The sequence below is a fragment of the Globicephala melas genome, unplaced genomic scaffold, assembly GCF_963455315.2.
Source record: "Globicephala melas unplaced genomic scaffold, mGloMel1.2 SCAFFOLD_979, whole genome shotgun sequence".
Lineage (NCBI taxonomy): Eukaryota > Metazoa > Chordata > Mammalia > Artiodactyla > Delphinidae > Globicephala > Globicephala melas.
Window position 1 is genome coordinate 111 of NW_027208048.1, and position 19995 is coordinate 20105.

General features: G+C 76.8%; 19 non-coding genes across 19 annotated transcripts; all 19 read right to left on the bottom strand.

The window, feature by feature from the left end:
• Positions 1–621: 621 nt before the first annotated feature.
• On the bottom strand, positions 622–739 carry LOC132594671 (5S ribosomal RNA). The gene has a single exon (XR_009560840.1). It is a non-coding gene; the product is annotated as a 5S ribosomal RNA (ribosomal RNA).
• Positions 740–1670: 931 nt separating this feature from the next.
• Positions 1671–1789, bottom strand: LOC132594656 (5S ribosomal RNA). Its single transcript, XR_009560825.1, has one exon. It is a non-coding gene; the product is annotated as a 5S ribosomal RNA (ribosomal RNA).
• A 932-nt stretch (positions 1790–2721) lies between these two features.
• Positions 2722–2840, bottom strand: LOC132594667 (5S ribosomal RNA). Its single transcript, XR_009560836.1, has one exon. It is a non-coding gene; the product is annotated as a 5S ribosomal RNA (ribosomal RNA).
• Positions 2841–3771: 931 nt separating this feature from the next.
• LOC132594672 (5S ribosomal RNA) lies at positions 3772–3890 on the bottom strand. The gene has a single exon (XR_009560841.1). It is a non-coding gene; the product is annotated as a 5S ribosomal RNA (ribosomal RNA).
• Positions 3891–4822: 932 nt separating this feature from the next.
• LOC132594673 (5S ribosomal RNA) lies at positions 4823–4941 on the bottom strand. The gene has a single exon (XR_009560842.1). It is a non-coding gene; the product is annotated as a 5S ribosomal RNA (ribosomal RNA).
• A 932-nt stretch (positions 4942–5873) lies between these two features.
• On the bottom strand, positions 5874–5992 carry LOC132594674 (5S ribosomal RNA). The gene has a single exon (XR_009560843.1). It is a non-coding gene; the product is annotated as a 5S ribosomal RNA (ribosomal RNA).
• Positions 5993–6924: 932 nt separating this feature from the next.
• LOC132594657 (5S ribosomal RNA) lies at positions 6925–7043 on the bottom strand. The gene has a single exon (XR_009560826.1). It is a non-coding gene; the product is annotated as a 5S ribosomal RNA (ribosomal RNA).
• Positions 7044–7974: 931 nt separating this feature from the next.
• LOC132594658 (5S ribosomal RNA) lies at positions 7975–8093 on the bottom strand. The gene has a single exon (XR_009560827.1). It is a non-coding gene; the product is annotated as a 5S ribosomal RNA (ribosomal RNA).
• Positions 8094–9025: 932 nt separating this feature from the next.
• Positions 9026–9144, bottom strand: LOC132594659 (5S ribosomal RNA). The gene has a single exon (XR_009560828.1). It is a non-coding gene; the product is annotated as a 5S ribosomal RNA (ribosomal RNA).
• A 932-nt stretch (positions 9145–10076) lies between these two features.
• On the bottom strand, positions 10077–10195 carry LOC132594660 (5S ribosomal RNA). Its single transcript, XR_009560829.1, has one exon. It is a non-coding gene; the product is annotated as a 5S ribosomal RNA (ribosomal RNA).
• A 931-nt stretch (positions 10196–11126) lies between these two features.
• Positions 11127–11245, bottom strand: LOC132594661 (5S ribosomal RNA). The gene has a single exon (XR_009560830.1). It is a non-coding gene; the product is annotated as a 5S ribosomal RNA (ribosomal RNA).
• Positions 11246–12177: 932 nt separating this feature from the next.
• LOC132594662 (5S ribosomal RNA) lies at positions 12178–12296 on the bottom strand. The gene has a single exon (XR_009560831.1). It is a non-coding gene; the product is annotated as a 5S ribosomal RNA (ribosomal RNA).
• A 932-nt stretch (positions 12297–13228) lies between these two features.
• On the bottom strand, positions 13229–13347 carry LOC132594663 (5S ribosomal RNA). Its single transcript, XR_009560832.1, has one exon. It is a non-coding gene; the product is annotated as a 5S ribosomal RNA (ribosomal RNA).
• A 931-nt stretch (positions 13348–14278) lies between these two features.
• LOC132594664 (5S ribosomal RNA) lies at positions 14279–14397 on the bottom strand. Its single transcript, XR_009560833.1, has one exon. It is a non-coding gene; the product is annotated as a 5S ribosomal RNA (ribosomal RNA).
• A 932-nt stretch (positions 14398–15329) lies between these two features.
• LOC132594665 (5S ribosomal RNA) lies at positions 15330–15448 on the bottom strand. The gene has a single exon (XR_009560834.1). It is a non-coding gene; the product is annotated as a 5S ribosomal RNA (ribosomal RNA).
• A 928-nt stretch (positions 15449–16376) lies between these two features.
• On the bottom strand, positions 16377–16495 carry LOC132594666 (5S ribosomal RNA). Its single transcript, XR_009560835.1, has one exon. It is a non-coding gene; the product is annotated as a 5S ribosomal RNA (ribosomal RNA).
• Positions 16496–17427: 932 nt separating this feature from the next.
• Positions 17428–17546, bottom strand: LOC132594668 (5S ribosomal RNA). The gene has a single exon (XR_009560837.1). It is a non-coding gene; the product is annotated as a 5S ribosomal RNA (ribosomal RNA).
• A 929-nt stretch (positions 17547–18475) lies between these two features.
• LOC132594669 (5S ribosomal RNA) lies at positions 18476–18594 on the bottom strand. The gene has a single exon (XR_009560838.1). It is a non-coding gene; the product is annotated as a 5S ribosomal RNA (ribosomal RNA).
• A 930-nt stretch (positions 18595–19524) lies between these two features.
• LOC132594670 (5S ribosomal RNA) lies at positions 19525–19642 on the bottom strand. The gene has a single exon (XR_009560839.1). It is a non-coding gene; the product is annotated as a 5S ribosomal RNA (ribosomal RNA).
• Positions 19643–19995: the final 353 nt, after the last annotated feature.

A 19995-nucleotide genomic window follows, 5' to 3' on the forward strand; every position in this document is an offset into this window, starting at 1 on the left:
GCGGCCCTAGGCGCAGCCCGGCCGCAGCCCGGGCCGGCCCTCCTGCCCCGACAGCAGCTGGCCCGAAGCCACCGGGAGCCACCATTGAGTCGCCACGGCCCCTCAGCCCCGGCAAGGCCACCCTTGCCCCCACACCCCCCGCCGAGCTCAGGACCCCGCCCCTGGTGGCCGGCAGGGCCCGGGGAAGCGGCCCCTGCCCTCGATCCCGCTCCCGCACCCGGCCGCGTGACACGCCAGAGGGGCGGGGGTGGGGGGGGGCTTTTGTCGGAGGGAGCTGTGGAGGGGACACACCGGCACACAGGTGGCGGCGCCGGGGCTGGGCGCCGGTGGGGGCGGCCAGGGTGCAGGTCGAGGGCTCGCGGGCCGAAAGGACGGCAACTGGGCCCGCGGCGGAGTCTGGGTCCGGGCCAGCCACCCCGGAGCGTCTGGGGTGCGCCTGCCTTCCAGGGCCGCCTTCTGCCGCCTGGCCGGCCGGCCGGCGGGGAGCGACCCCGCCGGCGCGCGCCGTGGTGGGAGGGGGCCTGAGGAGGGTGGGGCCTGCAGCGGGGCCCGGCGGGGGCGGAGCCGGCGGCCCCCGCCGCGGGCGAGTAAAGGAGAAGGCGGGCGGAGCGGGAGGCAAAAAGCCTACAGCACCCGGTATTCCCAGGCGTCTCCCATCCAAGTACTAACCAGGCCCGACCCTGCTTAGCTTCCGAGATCAGACGAGATCGGGCGCGTTCAGGGTGGTATGGCCGTAGACGGGGGCGGGGGGCCGCGGGCGGCCTCTTGAGGCCCAGTTTCGCTGGCGCTGGCGCCTTAACGCCAGCCTGGCGGCCGGCCCGCCCCGGCAGGGCCCCCTCGCCCGCCCAGGCAGGGGCAACGGAGGTCTCGGGTATCGGGCGGCGGCGGAGGGTTTGGCGACCACCTCCCAGCCCAGGGCGGCCGTGACCCAGCAAACCCTTCGGCGCTTGGCGCCCCGCCCAAGATCCCGCACGTCGCTCACAGGGGACGTGGCCCCGGAGGCTTCAGGGCCCGGGGCCCGCGGTCCCTTGGGCATCGGCCCTGCCCGCCCACGCGTCCCTAGGCGCAGCCCGGCCGCAGCCCGGGCCGGCCCTCCTGCCCGACAGCAGCTGGCCCGAAGCCACCGGGAGCCACCAATGAGTCGCCACGGCCCCTCAGCCCCGGCAAGGCCACCCTTGCCCCCACACCCCCCGCCGAGCTCAGGACCCCGCCCCTGGTGGCCGGCAGGCCCGGGGAAGCGGCCCCTGCCCTCGATCCGCTCCCGCACCCGGCCGCGGTGACACGCCAGAGGGGCGGGGTGGGGGGGGGCTTTTGTCGGAGGAGCTGTGGAGGGACACACCGGCACACAGGTGGCGGCGCCGGGGCTGGGCGCCGGTGGGGGGCGGCCAGGTGCAGGTCGAGGGGCTCGCGGGCCGAAAGGACGGCAACTGGGCCCGCGGCGGAGTCTGGGTCCGGGCCAGCCACCCCGGGAGCGTCTGGGTGCGCCTGCCTTCCAGGGCCGCCTTCTGGCCGCCTGGCCGGCCGGGCCGGCGGGGAGCGACCCCGCCGGCGCGCGCCGTGGTGGGAGGGGCCTGAGGAGGTGGGGCCTGCAGCGGGGCCCGGCGGGGGCGGAGCCGGCGGCCCCCGCCGCGGGCGAGTAAAGGAGAAGGCGGGCGGAGCGGGAGGCAAAAAGCCTACAGCACCCGGTATTCCCAGGCGGTCTCCCATCCAAGTACTAACCAGGCCCGACCCTGCTTAGCTTCCGAGATCAGACGAGATCGGGCGCGTTCAGGGTGGTATGGCCGTAGACGGGGGCGGGGGGCCGCGGGCGGCCTCTTGAGGCCCAGTTTCGCTGGCGCTGGCGCCTTAACGCCAGCCTGGCGGCCGGCCCGCCCCGGCAGGGCCCCCTCGCCCGCCCAGGCAGGGGCAACGGAGGTCTCGGGTATCGGGCGGCGGCGGAGGGTTTGGCGACCACCTCCCAGCCCAGGGCGGCCGTGACCCAGCAAACCCTTCGGCGCTTGGCGCCCCGCCCAAGATCCCGCACGTCGCTCACAGGGACGTGGCCCCGGAGGCTTCAGGGCCCGGGGCCCGCGGTCCCTTGGGCATCGGCCCTGCCCGCCCACGCGGCCCTAGGCGCAGCCCGGCCGCAGCCCGGGCCGGCCCTCCTGCCCGACAGCAGCTGGCCCGAAGCCACCGGGAGCCACCATTGAGTCGCCACGGCCCCTCAGCCCCGGCAAGGCCACCCTTGCCCCCACACCCCCCGCCGAGCTCAGGACCCCGCCCCTGGTGGCCGGCAGGCCCGGGGAAGCGGCCCCTGCCCTCGATCCCGCTCCCGCACCCGGCCGCGGTGACACGCCAGAGGGGCGGGGTGGGGGGGGGCTTTTGTCAGAGGGAGCTGTGGAGGGACACACCGGCACACAGGTGGCGGCGCCGGGGCTGGGCGCCGGTGGGGGCGGCCAGGTGCAGGTCGAGGGGCTCGCGGGCCGAAAGGACGGCAACTGGGCCCGCGGCGGAGTCTGGGTCCGGGCCAGCCACCCCGGGAGCGTCTGGGGTGCGCCTGCCTTCCAGGGCCGCCTTCTGGCCGCCTGGCCGGCCGGGCCGGCGGGGAGCGACCCCGCCGGCGCGCGCCGTGGTGGGAGGGGCCTGAGGAGGTGGGGCCTGCAGCGGGGCCCGGCGGGGGCGGAGCCGGCGGCCCCCGCCGCGGGCGAGTAAAGGAGAAGGCGGGCGGAGCGGGAGGCAAAAAGCCTACAGCACCCGGTATTCCCAGGCGGTCTCCCATCCAAGTACTAACCAGGCCCGACCCTGCTTAGCTTCCGAGATCAGACGAGATCGGGCGCGTTCAGGGTGGTATGGCCGTAGACGGGGGCGGGGGGCCGCGGGCGGCCTCTTGAGGCCCAGTTTCGCTGGCGCTGGCGCCTTAACGCCAGCCTGGCGGCCGGCCCGCCCCGGCAGGGCCCCCTCGCCCGCCCAGGCAGGGGCAACGGAGGTCTCGGGTATCGGGCGGCGGCGGAGGGTTTGGCGACCACCTCCCAGCCCAGGGCGGCCGTGACCCAGCAAACCCTTCGGCGCTTGGCGCCCCGCCCAAGATCCCGCACGTCGCTCACAGGGACGTGGCCCCGGAGGCTTCAGGGCCCGGGGCCCGCGGTCCCTTGGGCATCGGCCCTGCCCGCCCACGCGGCCCTAGGCGCAGCCCGGCCGCAGCCCGGGCCGGCCCTCCTGCCCGACAGCAGCTGGCCCGAAGCCACCGGGAGCCACCATTGAGTCGCCACGGCCCCTCAGCCCCGGCAAGGCCACCCTTGCCCCCACACCCCCCGCCGAGCTCAGGACCCCGCCCCTGGTGGCCGGCAGGCCCGGGGAAGCGGCCCCTGCCCTCGATCCCGCTCCCGCACCCGGCCGCGGTGACACGCCAGAGGGGCGGGGTGGGGGGGGGCTTTTGTCGGAGGGAGCTGTGGAGGGACACACCGGCACACAGGTGGCGGCGCCGGGGTTGGGCGCCGGTGGGGGCGGCCAGGTGCAGGTCGAGGGGCTCGCGGGCCGAAAGGACGGCAACTGGGCCCGCGGCGGAGTCTGGGTCCGGGCCAGCCACCCCGGGAGCGTCTGGGGTGCGGCTGCCTTCCAGGGCCGCCTTCTGGCCGCCTGGCCGGCCGGGCCGGCGGGGAGCGACCCCGCCGGCGCGCGCCGTGGTGGGAGGGGCCTGAGGAGGTGGGGCCTGCAGCGGGGCCCGGCGGGGGCGGAGCCGGCGACCCCGCCGCGGGCGAGTAAAGGAGAAGGCGGGCGGAGCGGGAGGCAAAAAGCCTACAGCACCCGGTATTCCCAGGCGGTCTCCCATCCAAGTACTAACCAGGCCCGACCCTGCTTAGCTTCCGAGATCAGACGAGATCGGGCGCGTTCAGGGTGGTATGGCCGTAGACGGGGGCGGGGGGCCGCGGGCGGCCTCTTGAGGCCCAGTTTCGCTGGCGCTGGCGCCTTAACGCCAGCCTGGCGGCCGGCCCGCCCCGGCAGGGCCCCCTCGCCCGCCCAGGCAGGGGCAACGGAGGTCTCGGGTATCGGGCGGCGGCGGAGGGTTTGGCGACCACCTCCCAGCCCAGGGCGGCCGTGACCCAGCAAACCCTTCGGCGCTTGGCGCCCCGCCCAAGATCCCGCACGTCGCTCACAGGGACGTGGCCCCGGAGGCTTCAGGGCCCGGGGCCCGCGGTCCCTTGGGCATCGGCCCTGCCCGCCCACGCGGCCCTAGGCGCAGCCCGGCCGCAGCCCGGGCCGGCCCTCCTGCCCGACAGCAGCTGGCCCGAAGCCACCGGGAGCCACCATTGAGTCGCCACGGCCCCTCAGCCCCGGCAAGGCCACCCTTGCCCCCACACCCCCCGCCGAGCTCAGGACCCCGCCCCTGGTGGCCGGCAGGCCCGGGGAAGCGGCCCCTGCCCTCGATCCCGCTCCCGCACCCGGCCGCGGTGACACGCCAGAGGGGCGGGGTGGGGGGGGGCTTTTGTCGGAGGGAGCTGTGGAGGGACACACCGGCACACAGGTGGCGGCGCCGGGGCTGGGCGCCGGTGGGGGCGGCCAGGTGCAGGTCGAGGGGCTCGCGGGCCGAAAGGACGGCAACTGGGCCCGCGGCGGAGTCTGGGTCCGGGCCAGCCACCCCGGGAGCGTCTGGGGTGCGCCTGCCTTCCAGGGCCGCCTTCTGGCCGCCTGGCCGGCCGGGCCGGCGGGGAGCGACCCCGCCGGCGCGCGCCGTGGTGGGAGGGGCCTGAGGAGGTGGGGCCTGCAGCGGGGCCCGGCGGGGGCGGAGCCGGCGGCCCCCGCCGCGGGCGAGTAAAGGAGAAGGCGGGCGGAGCGGGAGGCAAAAAGCCTACAGCACCCGGTATTCCCAGGCGGTCTCCCATCCAAGTACTAACCAGGCCCGACCCTGCTTAGCTTCCGAGATCAGACGAGATCGGGCGCGTTCAGGGTGGTATGGCCGTAGACGGGGGCGGGGGGCCGCGGGCGGCCTCTTGAGGCCCAGTTTCGCTGGCGCTGGCGCCTTAACGCCAGCCTGGCGGCCGGCCCGCCCCGGCAGGGCCCCCTCGCCCGCCCAGGCAGGGGCAACGGAGGTCTCGGGTATCGGGCGGCGGCGGAGGGTTTGGCGACCACCTCCCAGCCCAGGGCGGCCGTGACCCAGCAAACCCTTCGGCGCTTGGCGCCCCGCCCAAGATCCCGCACGTCGCTCACAGGGACGTGGCCCCGGAGGCTTCAGGGCCCGGGGCCCGCGGTCCCTTGGGCATCGGCCCTGCCCGCCCACGCGGCCCTAGGCGCAGCCCGGCCGCAGCCCGGGCCGGCCCTCCTGCCCGACAGCAGCTGGCCCGAAGCCACCGGGAGCCACCAATGAGTCGCCACGGCCCCTCAGCCCCGGCAAGGCCACCCTTGCCCCCACACCCCCCGCCGAGCTCAGGACCCCGCCCCTGGTGGCCGGCAGGCCCGGGGAAGCGGCCCCTGCCCTCGATCCCGCTCCCGCACCCGGCCGCGGTGACACGCCAGAGGGGCGGGGTGGGGGGGGGCTTTTGTCGGAGGGAGCTGTGGAGGGACACACCGGCACACAGGTGGCGGCGCCGGGGCTGGGCGCCGGTGGGGGCGGCCAGGTGCAGGTCGAGGGGCTCGCGGGCCGAAAGGACGGCAACTGGGCCCGCGGCGGAGTCTGGGTCCGGGCCAGCCACCCCGGGAGCGTCTGGGGTGCGCCTGCCTTCCAGGGCCGCCTTCTGGCCGCCTGGCCGGCCGGGCCGGCGGGGAGCGACCCCGCCGGCGCGCGCCGTGGTGGGAGGGGCCTGAGGAGGTGGGGCCTGCAGCGGGGCCCGGCGGGGGCGGAGCCGGCGGCCCCCGCCGCGGGCGAGTAAAGGAGAAGGCGGGCGGAGCGGGAGGCAAAAAGCCTACAGCACCCGGTATTCCCAGGCGGTCTCCCATCCAAGTACTAACCAGGCCCGACCCTGCTTAGCTTCCGAGATCAGACGAGATCGGGCGCGTTCAGGGTGGTATGGCCGTAGACGGGGGCGGGGGGCCGCGGGCGGCCTCTTGAGGCCCAGTTTCGCTGGCGCTGGCGCCTTAACGCCAGCCTGGCGGCCGGCCCGCCCCGGCAGGGCCCCCTCGCCCGCCCAGGCAGGGGCAACGGAGGTCTCGGGTATCGGGCGGCGGCGGAGGGTTTGGCGACCACCTCCCAGCCCAGGGCGGCCGTGACCCAGCAAACCCTTCGGCGCTTGGCGCCCCGCCCAAGATCCCGCACGTCGCTCACAGGGACGTGGCCCCGGAGGCTTCAGGGCCCGGGGCCCGCGGTCCCTTGGGCATCGGCCCTGCCCGCCCACGCGGCCCTAGGCGCAGCCCGGCCGCAGCCCGGGCCGGCCCTCCTGCCCGACAGCAGCTGGCCCGAAGCCACCGGGAGCCACCATTGAGTCGCCACGGCCCCTCAGCCCCGGCAAGGCCACCCTTGCCCCCACACCCCCCGCCGAGCTCAGGACCCCGCCCCTGGTGGCCGGCAGGCCCGGGGAAGCGGCCCCTGCCCTCGATCCCGCTCCCGCACCCGGCCGCGGTGACACGCCAGAGGGGCGGGGTGGGGGGGGGCTTTTGTCAGAGGGAGCTGTGGAGGGACACACCGGCACACAGGTGGCGGCGCCGGGGCTGGGCGCCGGTGGGGGCGGCCAGGTGCAGGTCGAGGGGCTCGCGGGCCGAAAGGACGGCAACTGGGCCCGCGGCGGAGTCTGGGTCCGGGCCAGCCACCCCGGGAGCGTCTGGGGTGCGCCTGCCTTCCAGGGCCGCCTTCTGGCCGCCTGGCCGGCCGGGCCGGCGGGGAGCGACCCCGCCGGCGCGCGCCGTGGTGGGAGGGGCCTGAGGAGGTGGGGCCTGCAGCGGGGCCCGGCGGGGGCGGAGCCGGCGGCCCCCGCCGCGGGCGAGTAAAGGAGAAGGCGGGCGGAGCGGGAGGCAAAAAGCCTACAGCACCCGGTATTCCCAGGCGGTCTCCCATCCAAGTACTAACCAGGCCCGACCCTGCTTAGCTTCCGAGATCAGACGAGATCGGGCGCGTTCAGGGTGGTATGGCCGTAGACGGGGGCGGGGGGCCGCGGGCGGCCTCTTGAGGCCCAGTTTCGCTGGCGCTGGCGCCTTAACGCCAGCCTGGCGGCCGGCCCGCCCCGGCAGGGCCCCCTCGCCCGCCCAGGCAGGGGCAACGGAGGTCTCGGGTATCGGGCGGCGGCGGAGGGTTTGGCGACCACCTCCCAGCCCAGGGCGGCCGTGACCCAGCAAACCCTTCGGCGCTTGGCGCCCCGCCCAAGATCCCGCATGTCGCTCACAGGGACGTGGCCCCGGAGGCTTCAGGGCCCGGGGCCCGCGGTCCCTTGGGCATCGGCCCTGCCCGCCCACGCGGCCCTAGGCGCAGCCCGGCCGCAGCCCGGGCCGGCCCTCCTGCCCGACAGCAGCTGGCCCGAAGCCACCGGGAGCCACCATTGAGTCGCCACGGCCCCTCAGCCCCGGCAAGGCCACCCTTGCCCCCACACCCCCCGCCGAGCTCAGGACCCCGCCCCTGGTGGCCGGCAGGCCCGGGGAAGCGGCCCCTGCCCTCGATCCCGCTCCCGCACCCGGCCGCGGTGACACGCCAGAGGGGCGGGGTGGGGGGGGGCTTTTGTCGGAGGGAGCTGTGGAGGGACACACCGGCACACAGGTGGCGGCGCCGGGGTTGGGCGCCGGTGGGGGCGGCCAGGTGCAGGTCGAGGGGCTCGCGGGCCGAAAGGACGGCAACTGGGCCCGCGGCGGAGTCTGGGTCCGGGCCAGCCACCCCGGGAGCGTCTGGGGTGCGGCTGCCTTCCAGGGCCGCCTTCTGGCCGCCTGGCCGGCCGGGCCGGCGGGGAGCGACCCCGCCGGCGCGCGCCGTGGTGGGAGGGGCCTGAGGAGGTGGGGCCTGCAGCGGGGCCCGGCGGGGGCGGAGCCGGCGACCCCGCCGCGGGCGAGTAAAGGAGAAGGCGGGCGGAGCGGGAGGCAAAAAGCCTACAGCACCCGGTATTCCCAGGCGGTCTCCCATCCAAGTACTAACCAGGCCCGACCCTGCTTAGCTTCCGAGATCAGACGAGATCGGGCGCGTTCAGGGTGGTATGGCCGTAGACGGGGGCGGGGGGCCGCGGGCGGCCTCTTGAGGCCCAGTTTCGCTGGCGCTGGCGCCTTAACGCCAGCCTGGCGGCCGGCCCGCCCCGGCAGGGCCCCCTCGCCCGCCCAGGCAGGGGCAACGGAGGTCTCGGGTATCGGGCGGCGGCGGAGGGTTTGGCGACCACCTCCCAGCCCAGGGCGGCCGTGACCCAGCAAACCCTTCGGCGCTTGGCGCCCCGCCCAAGATCCCGCACGTCGCTCACAGGGACGTGGCCCCGGAGGCTTCAGGGCCCGGGGCCCGCGGTCCCTTGGGCATCGGCCCTGCCCGCCCACGCGGCCCTAGGCGCAGCCCGGCCGCAGCCCGGGCCGGCCCTCCTGCCCGACAGCAGCTGGCCCGAAGCCACCGGGAGCCACCAATGAGTCGCCACGGCCCCTCAGCCCCGGCAAGGCCACCCTTGCCCCCACACCCCCCGCCGAGCTCAGGACCCCGCCCCTGGTGGCCGGCAGGCCCGGGGAAGCGGCCCCTGCCCTCGATCCCGCTCCCGCACCCGGCCGCGGTGACACGCCAGAGGGGCGGGGTGGGGGGGGGCTTTTGTCGGAGGGAGCTGTGGAGGGACACACCGGCACACAGGTGGCGGCGCCGGGGCTGGGCGCCGGTGGGGGCGGCCAGGTGCAGGTCGAGGGGCTCGCGGGCCGAAAGGACGGCAACTGGGCCCGCGGCGGAGTCTGGGTCCGGGCCAGCCACCCCGGGAGCGTCTGGGGTGCGCCTGCCTTCCAGGGCCGCCTTCTGGCCGCCTGGCCGGCCGGGCCGGCGGGGAGCGACCCCGCCGGCGCGCGCCGTGGTGGGAGGGGCCTGAGGAGGTGGGGCCTGCAGCGGGGCCCGGCGGGGGCGGAGCCGGCGGCCCCCGCCGCGGGCGAGTAAAGGAGAAGGCGGGCGGAGCGGGAGGCAAAAAGCCTACAGCACCCGGTATTCCCAGGCGGTCTCCCATCCAAGTACTAACCAGGCCCGACCCTGCTTAGCTTCCGAGATCAGACGAGATCGGGCGCGTTCAGGGTGGTATGGCCGTAGACGGGGGCGGGGGGCCGCGGGCGGCCTCTTGAGGCCCAGTTTCGCTGGCGCTGGCGCCTTAACGCCAGCCTGGCGGCCGGCCCGCCCCGGCAGGGCCCCCTCGCCCGCCCAGGCAGGGGCAACGGAGGTCTCGGGTATCGGGCGGCGGCGGAGGGTTTGGCGACCACCTCCCAGCCCAGGGCGGCCGTGACCCAGCAAACCCTTCGGCGCTTGGCGCCCCGCCCAAGATCCCGCACGTCGCTCACAGGGACGTGGCCCCGGAGGCTTCAGGGCCCGGGGCCCGCGGTCCCTTGGGCATCGGCCCTGCCCGCCCACGCGGCCCTAGGCGCAGCCCGGCCGCAGCCCGGGCCGGCCCTCCTGCCCGACAGCAGCTGGCCCGAAGCCACCGGGAGCCACCATTGAGTCGCCACGGCCCCTCAGCCCCGGCAAGGCCACCCTTGCCCCCACACCCCCCGCCGAGCTCAGGACCCCGCCCCTGGTGGCCGGCAGGCCCGGGGAAGCGGCCCCTGCCCTCGATCCCGCTCCCGCACCCGGCCGCGGTGACACGCCAGAGGGGCGGGGTGGGGGGGGGCTTTTGTCAGAGGGAGCTGTGGAGGGACACACCGGCACACAGGTGGCGGCGCCGGGGCTGGGCGCCGGTGGGGGCGGCCAGGTGCAGGTCGAGGGGCTCGCGGGCCGAAAGGACGGCAACTGGGCCCGCGGCGGAGTCTGGGTCCGGGCCAGCCACCCCGGGAGCGTCTGGGGTGCGCCTGCCTTCCAGGGCCGCCTTCTGGCCGCCTGGCCGGCCGGGCCGGCGGGGAGCGACCCCGCCGGCGCGCGCCGTGGTGGGAGGGGCCTGAGGAGGTGGGGCCTGCAGCGGGGCCCGGCGGGGGCGGAGCCGGCGGCCCCCGCCGCGGGCGAGTAAAGGAGAAGGCGGGCGGAGCGGGAGGCAAAAAGCCTACAGCACCCGGTATTCCCAGGCGGTCTCCCATCCAAGTACTAACCAGGCCCGACCCTGCTTAGCTTCCGAGATCAGACGAGATCGGGCGCGTTCAGGGTGGTATGGCCGTAGACGGGGGCGGGGGGCCGCGGGCGGCCTCTTGAGGCCCAGTTTCGCTGGCGCTGGCGCCTTAACGCCAGCCTGGCGGCCGGCCCGCCCCGGCAGGGCCCCCTCGCCCGCCCAGGCAGGGGCAACGGAGGTCTCGGGTATCGGGCGGCGGCGGAGGGTTTGGCGACCACCTCCCAGCCCAGGGCGGCCGTGACCCAGCAAACCCTTCGGCGCTTGGCGCCCCGCCCAAGATCCCGCACGTCGCTCACAGGGACGTGGCCCCGGAGGCTTCAGGGCCCGGGGCCCGCGGTCCCTTGGGCATCGGCCCTGCCCGCCCACGCGGCCCTAGGCGCAGCCCGGCCGCAGCCCGGGCCGGCCCTCCTGCCCGACAGCAGCTGGCCCGAAGCCACCGGGAGCCACCATTGAGTCGCCACGGCCCCTCAGCCCCGGCAAGGCCACCCTTGCCCCCACACCCCCCGCCGAGCTCAGGACCCCGCCCCTGGTGGCCGGCAGGCCCGGGGAAGCGGCCCCTGCCCTCGATCCCGCTCCCGCACCCGGCCGCGGTGACACGCCAGAGGGGCGGGGTGGGGGGGGGCTTTTGTCGGAGGGAGCTGTGGAGGGACACACCGGCACACAGGTGGCGGCGCCGGGGTTGGGCGCCGGTGGGGGCGGCCAGGTGCAGGTCGAGGGGCTCGCGGGCCGAAAGGACGGCAACTGGGCCCGCGGCGGAGTCTGGGTCCGGGCCAGCCACCCCGGGAGCGTCTGGGGTGCGGCTGCCTTCCAGGGCCGCCTTCTGGCCGCCTGGCCGGCCGGGCCGGCGGGGAGCGACCCCGCCGGCGCGCGCCGTGGTGGGAGGGGCCTGAGGAGGTGGGGCCTGCAGCGGGGCCCGGCGGGGGCGGAGCCGGCGACCCCGCCGCGGGCGAGTAAAGGAGAAGGCGGGCGGAGCGGGAGGCAAAAAGCCTACAGCACCCGGTATTCCCAGGCGGTCTCCCATCCAAGTACTAACCAGGCCCGACCCTGCTTAGCTTCCGAGATCAGACGAGATCGGGCGCGTTCAGGGTGGTATGGCCGTAGACGGGGGCGGGGGGCCGCGGGCGGCCTCTTGAGGCCCAGTTTCGCTGGCGCTGGCGCCTTAACGCCAGCCTGGCGGCCGGCCCGCCCCGGCAGGGCCCCCTCGCCCGCCCAGGCAGGGGCAACGGAGGTCTCGGGTATCGGGCGGCGGCGGAGGGTTTGGCGACCACCTCCCAGCCCAGGGCGGCCGTGACCCAGCAAACCCTTCGGCGCTTGGCGCCCCGCCCAAGATCCCGCACGTCGCTCACAGGGACGTGGCCCCGGAGGCTTCAGGGCCCGGGGCCCGCGGTCCCTTGGGCATCGGCCCTGCCCGCCCACGCGGCCCTAGGCGCAGCCCGGCCGCAGCCCGGGCCGGCCCTCCTGCCCGACAGCAGCTGGCCCGAAGCCACCGGGAGCCACCAATGAGTCGCCACGGCCCCTCAGCCCCGGCAAGGCCACCCTTGCCCCCACACCCCCCGCCGAGCTCAGGACCCCGCCCCTGGTGGCCGGCAGGCCCGGGGAAGCGGCCCCTGCCCTCGATCCCGCTCCCGCACCCGGCCGCGGTGACACGCCAGAGGGGCGGGGTGGGGGGGGGCTTTTGTCGGAGGGAGCTGTGGAGGGACACACCGGCACACAGGTGGCGGCGCCGGGGCTGGGCGCCGGTGGGGGCGGCCAGGTGCAGGTCGAGGGGCTCGCGGGCCGAAAGGACGGCAACTGGGCCCGCGGCGGAGTCTGGGTCCGGGCCAGCCACCCCGGGAGCGTCTGGGGTGCGCCTGCCTTCCAGGGCCGCCTTCTGGCCGCCTGGCCGGCCGGGCCGGCGGGGAGCGACCCCGCCGGCGCGCGCCGTGGTGGGAGGGGCCTGAGGAGGTGGGGCCTGCAGCGGGGCCCGGCGGGGGCGGAGCCGGCGGCCCCCGCCGCGGGCGAGTAAAGGAGAAGGCGGGCGGAGCGGGAGGCAAAAAGCCTACAGCACCCGGTATTCCCAGGCGGTCTCCCATCCAAGTACTAACCAGGCCCGACCCTGCTTAGCTTCCGAGATCAGACGAGATCGGGCGCGTTCAGGGTGGTATGGCCGTAGACGGGGGCGGGGGGCCGCGGGCGGCCTCTTGAGGCCCAGTTTCGCTGGCGCTGGCGCCTTAACGCCAGCCTGGCGGCCGGCCCGCCCCGGCAGGGCCCCCTCGCCCGCCCAGGCAGGGGCAACGGAGGTCTCGGGTATCGGGCGGCGGCGGAGGGTTTGGCGACCACCTCCCAGCCCAGGGCGGCCGTGACCCAGCAAACCCTTCGGCGCTTGGCGCCCCGCCCAAGATCCCGCACGTCGCTCACAGGGACGTGGCCCCGGAGGCTTCAGGGCCCGGGGCCCGCGGTCCCTTGGGCATCGGCCCTGCCCGCCCACGCGGCCCTAGGCGCAGCCCGGCCGCAGCCCGGGCCGGCCCTCCTGCCCGACAGCAGCTGGCCCGAAGCCACCGGGAGCCACCATTGAGTCGCCACGGCCCCTCAGCCCCGGCAAGGCCACCCTTGCCCCCACACCCCCCGCCGAGCTCAGGACCCCGCCCCTGGTGGCCGGCAGGCCCGGGGAAGCGGCCCCTGCCCTCGATCCCGCTCCCGCACCCGGCCGCGGTGACACGCCAGAGGGGCGGGGTGGGGGGGGGCTTTTGTCAGAGGGAGCTGTGGAGGGACACACCGGCACACAGGTGGCGGCGCCGGGGCTGGGCGCCGGTGGGGGCGGCCAGGTGCAGGTCGAGGGGCTCGCGGGCCGAAAGGACGGCAACTGGGCCCGCGGCGGAGTCTGGGTCCGGGCCAGCCACCCCGGGAGCGTCTGGGGTGCGCCTGCCTTCCAGGGCCGCCTTCTGGCCGCCTGGCCGGCCGGGCCGGCGGGGAGCGACCCCGCCGGCGCGCGCCGTGGTGGGAGGGGCCTGAGGAGGTGGGGCCTGCAGCGGGGCCCGGCGGGGGCGGAGCCGGCGGCCCCCGCCGCGGGCGAGTAAAGGAGAAGGCGGGCGGAGCGGGAGGCAAAAAGCCTACAGCACCCGGTATTCCCAGGCGGTCTCCCATCCAAGTACTAACCAGGCCCGACCCTGCTTAGCTTCCGAGATCAGACGAGATCGGGCGCGTTCAGGGTGGTATGGCCGTAGACGGGGGCGGGGGGCCGCGGGCGGCCTCTTGAGGCCCAGTTTCGCTGGCGCTGGCGCCTTAACGCCAGCCTGGCGGCCGGCCCGCCCCGGCAGGGCCCCCTCGCCCGCCCAGGCAGGGGCAACGGAGGTCTCGGGTATCGGGCGGCGGCGGAGGGTTTGGCGACCACCTCCCAGCCCAGGGCGGCCGTGACCCAGCAAACCCTTCGGCGCTTGGCGCCCCGCCCAAGATCCCGCACGTCGCTCACAGGGACGTGGCCCCGGAGGCTTCAGGGCCCGGGGCCCGCGGTCCCTTGGGCATCGGCCCTGCCCGCCCACGCGGCCCTAGGCGCAGCCCGGCCGCAGCCCGGGCCGGCCCTCCTGCCCGACAGCAGCTGGCCCGAAGCCACCGGGAGCCACCAATGAGTCGCCACGGCCCCTCAGCCCCGGCAAGGCCACCCTTGCCCCCACACCCCCCGCCGAGCTCAGGACCCCGCCCCTGGTGGCCGGCAGGCCCGGGGAAGCGGCCCCTGCCCTCGATCCCGCTCCCGCACCCGGCCGCGGTGACACGCCAGAGGGGCGGGGTGGGGGGGGCTTTTGTCGGAGGGAGCTGTGGAGGGACACACCGGCACACAGGTGGCGGCGCCGGGGCTGGGCGCCGGTGGGGGCGGCCAGGTGCAGGTCGAGGGGCTCGCGGGCCGAAAGGACGGCAACTGGGCCCGCGGCGGAGTCTGGGTCCGGGCCAGCCACCCCGGGAGCGTCTGGGGTGCGCCTGCCTTCCAGGGCCGCCTTCTGGCCGCCTGGCCGGCCGGGCCGGCGGGGAGCGACCCCGCCGGCGCGCGCCGTGGTGGGAGGGGCCTGAGGAGGTGGGGCCTGCAGCGGGGCCCGGCGGGGGCGGAGCCGGCGGCCCCCGCCGCGGGCGAGTAAAGGAGAAGGCGGGCGGAGCGGGAGGCAAAAAGCCTACAGCACCCGGTATTCCCAGGCGGTCTCCCATCCAAGTACTAACCAGGCCCGACCCTGCTTAGCTTCCGAGATCAGACGAGATCGGGCGCGTTCAGGGTGGTATGGCCGTAGACGGGGGCGGGGGGCCGCGGGCGGCCTCTTGAGGCCCAGTTTCGCTGGCGCTGGCGCCTTAACGCCAGCCTGGCGGCCGGCCCGCCCCGGCAGGGCCCCCTCGCCCGCCCAGGCAGGGGCAACGGAGGTCTCGGGTATCGGGCGGCGGCGGAGGGTTTGGCGACCACCTCCCAGCCCAGGGCGGCCGTGACCCAGCAAACCCTTCGGCGCTTGGCGCCCCGCCCAAGATCCCGCACGTCGCTCACAGGGACGTGGCCCCGGAGGCTTCAGGGCCCGGGGCCCGCGGTCCCTTGGGCATCGGCCCTGCCCGCCCACGCGGCCCTAGGCGCAGCCCGGCCGCAGCCCGGGCCGGCCCTCCTGCCCGACAGCAGCTGGCCCGAAGCCACCGGGAGCCACCATTGAGTCGCCACGGCCCCTCAGCCCCGGCAAGGCCACCCTTGCCCCCACACCCCCCGCCGAGCTCAGGACCCCGCCCCTGGTGGCCGGCAGGCCCGGGGAAGCGGCCCCTGCCCTCGATCCCGCTCCCGCACCCGGCCGCGGTGACACGCCAGAGGGGCGGGGTGGGGGGGGGCTTTTGTCAGAGGGAGCTGTGGAGGGACACACCGGCACACAGGTGGCGGCGCCGGGGCTGGGCGCCGGTGGGGGCGGCCAGGTGCAGGTCGAGGGGCTCGCGGGCCGAAAGGACGGCAACTGGGCCCGCGGCGGAGTCTGGGTCCGGGCCAGCCACCCCGGGAGCGTCTGGGGTGCGCCTGCCTTCCAGGGCCGCCTTCTGGCCGCCTGGCCGGCCGGGCCGGCGGGGAGCGACCCCGCCGGCGCGCGCCGTGGTGGGAGGGGCCTGAGGAGGTGGGGCCTGCAGCGGGGCCCGGCGGGGGCGGAGCCGGCGGCCCCCGCCGCGGGCGAGTAAAGGAGAAGGCGGGCGGAGCGGGAGGCAAAAAGCCTACAGCACCCGGTATTCCCAGGCGGTCTCCCATCCAAGTACTAACCAGGCCCGACCCTGCTTAGCTTCCGAGATCAGACGAGATCGGGCGCGTTCAGGGTGGTATGGCCGTAGACGGGGGCGGGGGGCCGCGGGCGGCCTCTTGAGGCCCAGTTTCGCTGGCGCTGGCGCCTTAACGCCAGCCTGGCGGCCGGCCCGCCCCGGCAGGGCCCCCTCGCCCGCCCAGGCAGGGGCAACGGAGGTCTCGGGTATCGGGCGGCGGCGGAGGGTTTGGCGACCACCTCCCAGCCCAGGGCGGCCGTGACCCAGCAAACCCTTCGGCGCTTGGCGCCCCGCCCAAGATCCCGCACGTCGCTCACAGGGACGTGGCCCCGGAGGCTTCAGGGCCCGGGGCCCGCGGTCCCTTGGGCATCGGCCCTGCCCGCCCACGCGGCCCTAGGCGCAGCCCGGCCGCAGCCCGGGCCGGCCCCCTGCCCGACAGCAGCTGGCCCGAAGCCACCGGGAGCCACCATTGAGTCGCCACGGCCCCTCAGCCCCGGCAAGGCCACCCTTGCCCCACACCCCCCGCCGAGCTCAGGACCCCGCCCTGGTGGCCGGCAGGCCCGGGGAAGCGGCCCCTGCCCTCGATCCCGCTCCCGCACCCGGCCGCGGTGACACGCCAGAGGGGCGGGGTGGGGGGGGGCTTTTGTCGGAGGGAGCTGTGGAGGGACACACCGGCACACAGGTGGCGGCGCCGGGGTTGGGCGCCGGTGGGGGCGGCCAGGTGCAGGTCGAGGGGCTCGCGGGCCGAAAGGACGGCAACTGGGCCCGCGGCGGAGTCTGGGTCCGGGCCAGCCACCCCGGGAGCGTCTGGGGTGCGGCTGCCTTCCAGGGCCGCCTTCTGGCCGCCTGGCCGGCCGGGCCGGCGGGGAGCGACCCCGCCGGCGCGCGCCGTGGTGGGAGGGGCCTGAGGAGGGTGGGGCCTGCAGCGGGGCCCGGCGGGGGCGGAGCCGGCGACCCCGCCGCGGGCGAGTAAAGGAGAAGGCGGGCGGAGCGGAGGCAAAAAGCCTACAGCACCCGGTATTCCCAGGCGGTCTCCCATCCAAGTACTAACCAGGCCCGACCCTGCTTAGCTTCCGAGATCAGACGAGATCGGGCGCGTTCAGGGTGGTATGGCCGTAGACGGGGGCGGGGGGCCGCGGGCGGCCTCTTGAGGCCCAGTTTCGCTGGCGCTGGCGCCTTAACGCCAGCCTGGCGGCCGGCCCGCCCCGGCAGGGCCCCCTCGCCCGCCCAGGCAGGGGCAACGGAGGTCTCGGGTATCGGGCGGCGGCGGAGGGTTTGGCGACCACCTCCCAGCCCAGGGCGGCCGTGACCCAGCAAACCCTTCGGCGCTTGGCGCCCCGCCCAAGATCCCGCACGTCGCTCACAGGGACGTGGCCCCGGAGGCTTCAGGGCCCGGGGCCCGCGGTCCCTTGGGCATCGGCCCTGCCCGCCCACGCGGCCCTAGGCGCAGCCCGGCCGCAGCCCGGGCCGGCCCTCCTGCCCGACAGCAGCTGGCCCGAAGCCACCGGGAGCCACCATTGAGTCGCCACGGCCCCTCAGCCCCGGCAAGGCCACCCTTGCCCCCACACCCCCCGCCGAGCTCAGGACCCCGCCCCTGGTGGCCGGCAGGCCCGGGGAAGCGGCCCCTGCCCTCGATCCCGCTCCCGCACCCGGCCGCGGTGACACGCCAGAGGGGCGGGGTGGGGGGGGGCTTTTGTCGGAGGGAGCTGTGGAGGGACACACCGGCACACAGGTGGCGGCGCCGGGGCTGGGCGCCGGTGGGGGCGGCCAGGTGCAGGTCGAGGGGCTCGCGGGCCGAAAGGACGGCAACTGGGCCCGCGGCGGAGTCTGGGTCCGGGCCAGCCACCCCGGGAGCGTCTGGGGTGCGCCTGCCTTCCAGGGCCGCCTTCTGGCCGCCTGGCCGGCCGGGCCGGCGGGGAGCGACCCCGCCGGCGCGCGCCGTGGTGGGAGGGGCCTGAGGAGGTGGGGCCTGCAGCGGGGCCCGGCGGGGGCGGAGCCGGCGGCCCCCGCCGCGGGCGAGTAAAGGAGAAGGCGGGCGGAGCGGGAGGCAAAAAGCCTACAGCACCCGGTATTCCCAGGCGGTCTCCCATCCAAGTACTAACCAGGCCCGACCCTGCTTAGCTTCCGAGATCAGACGAGATCGGGCGCGTTCAGGGTGGTATGGCCGTAGACGGGGGCGGGGGGCCGCGGGCGGCCTCTTGAGGCCAGTTTCGCTGGCGCTGGCGCCTTAACGCCAGCCTGGCGGCCGGCCCGCCCCGGCAGGGCCCCCTCGCCCGCCCAGGCAGGGGCAACGGAGGTCTCGGGTATCGGGCGGCGGCGGAGGGTTTGGCGACCACCTCCAGCCCAGGGCGGCCGTGACCCAGCAAACCCTTCGGCGCTTGGCGCCCCGCCCAAGATCCCGCACGTCGCTCACAGGGACGTGGCCCCGGAGGCTTCAGGGCCCGGGGCCCGCGGTCCCTTGGGCATCGGCCCTGCCCGCCCACGCGGCCCTAGGCGCAGCCCGGCCGCAGCCCGGGCCGGCCCTCCTGCCCGACAGCAGCTGGCCCGAAGCCACCGGGAGCCACCATGAGTCGCCACGGCCCCTCAGCCCCGGCAAGGCCACCCTTGCCCCCACACCCCCCGCCGAGCTCAGGACCCCGCCCCTGGTGGCCGGCAGGCCCGGGGAAGCGGCCCCTGCCCTCGATCCCGCTCCCGCACCCGGCCGCGGTGACACGCCAGAGGGGCGGGGTGGGGGGGGGCTTTTGTCGGAGGGAGCTGTGGAGGGACACACCGGCACACAGGTGGCGGCGCCGGGGCTGGGCGCCGGTGGGGGCGGCCAGGTGCAGGTCGAGGGGCTCGCGGGCCGAAAGGACGGCAACTGGGCCCGCGGCGGAGTCTGGGTCCGGGCCAGCCACCCCGGGAGCGTCTGGGGTGCGCCTGCCTTCCAGGGCCGCCTTCTGGCCGCCTGGCCGGCCGGGCCGGCGGGGAGCGACCCCGCCGGCGCGCGCCGTGGTGGGAGGGGCCTGAGGAGGTGGGGCCTGCAGCGGGGCCCGGCGGGGGCGGAGCCGGCGGCCCCCGCCGCGGGCGAGTAAAGGAGAAGGCGGGCGGAGCGGGAGGCAAAAAGCCTACAGCACCCGGTATTCCCAGGCGGTCTCCCATCCAAGTACTAACCAGGCCCGACCCTGCTTAGCTTCCGAGATCAGACGAGATCGGGCGCGTTCAGGGTGGTATGGCCGTAGACGGGGGCGGGGGGCCGCGGGCGGCCTCTTGAGGCCCAGTTTCGCTGGCGCTGGCGCCTTAACGCCAGCCTGGCGGCCGGCCCGCCCCGGCAGGGCCCCCTCGCCCGCCCAGGCAGGGGCAACGGAGGTCTCGGGTATCGGGCGGCGGCGGAGGGTTTGGCGACCACCTCCCAGCCCAGGGCGGCCGTGACCCAGCAAACCCTTCGGCGCTTGGCGCCCCGCCCAAGATCCCGCACGTCGCTCACAGGGACGTGGCCCCGGAGGCTTCAGGGCCCGGGGCCCGCGGTCCCTTGGGCATCGGCCCTGCCCGCCCACGCGGCCCTAGGCGCAGCCCGGCCGCAGCCCGGGCCGGCCCTCCTGCCCGACAGCAGCTGGCCCGAAGCCACTGGGAGCCACCATTGAGTCGCCACGGCCCCTCAGCCCCGGCAAGGCCACCCTTGCCCCCACACCCCCCGCCGAGCTCAGGACCCCGCCCCTGTGGCCGGCAGGCCCGGGGAAGCGGCCCCTGCCCTCGATCCCGCTCCCGCACCCGGCCGCGGTGACACGCCAGAGGGGCGGGGTGGGGGGGGCTTTTGTCGGAGGGAGCTGTGGAGGGACACACCGGCACACAGGTGGCGGAGCCGGGGCTGGGCGCCGGTGGGGGCGGCCAGGTGCAGGTCGAGGGGCTCGCGGGCCGAAAGGACGGCAACTGGGCCCGCGGCGGAGTCTGGGTCCGGGCCAGCCACCCCGGGAGCGTCTGGGGTGCGCCTGCCTTCCAGGGCCGCCTTCTGGCCGCCTGGCCGGCCGGGCCGGCGGGGAGCGACCCCGCCGGCGCGCGCCGTGGTGGGAGGGGCCTGAGGAGGTGGGGCCTGCAGCGGGGCCCGGCGGGGGCGGAGCCGGCGGCCCCCGCCGCGGGCGAGTAAAGGAGAAGGCGGGCGGAGCGGGAGGCAAAAAGCCTACAGCACCGGTATTCCCAGGCGGTCTCCCATCCAAGTACTAACCAGGCCCGACCCTGCTTAGCTTCCGAGATCAGACGAGATCGGGCGCGTTCAGGGTGGTATGGCCGTAGACGGGGGCGGGGGGCCGCGGGCGGCCTCTTGAGGCCCAGTTTCGCTGGCGCTGGCGCCTTAACGCCAGCCTGGCGGCCGGCCCGCCCCGGCAGGGCCCCCTCGCCCGCCCAGGCAGGGGCAACGGAGGTCTCGGGTATCGGGCGGCGGCGGAGGGTTTGGCGACCACCTCCCAGCCCAGGGCGGCCGTGACCCAGCAAACCCTTCGGCGCTTGGCGCCCCGCCCAAGATCCCGCACGTCGCTCACAGGGACGTGGCCCCGGAGGCTTCAGGGCCCGGGGCCCGCGGTCCCTTGGGCATCGGCCCTGCCCGCCCACGCGGCCCTAGGCGCAGCCCGGCCGCAGCCCGGGCCGGCCC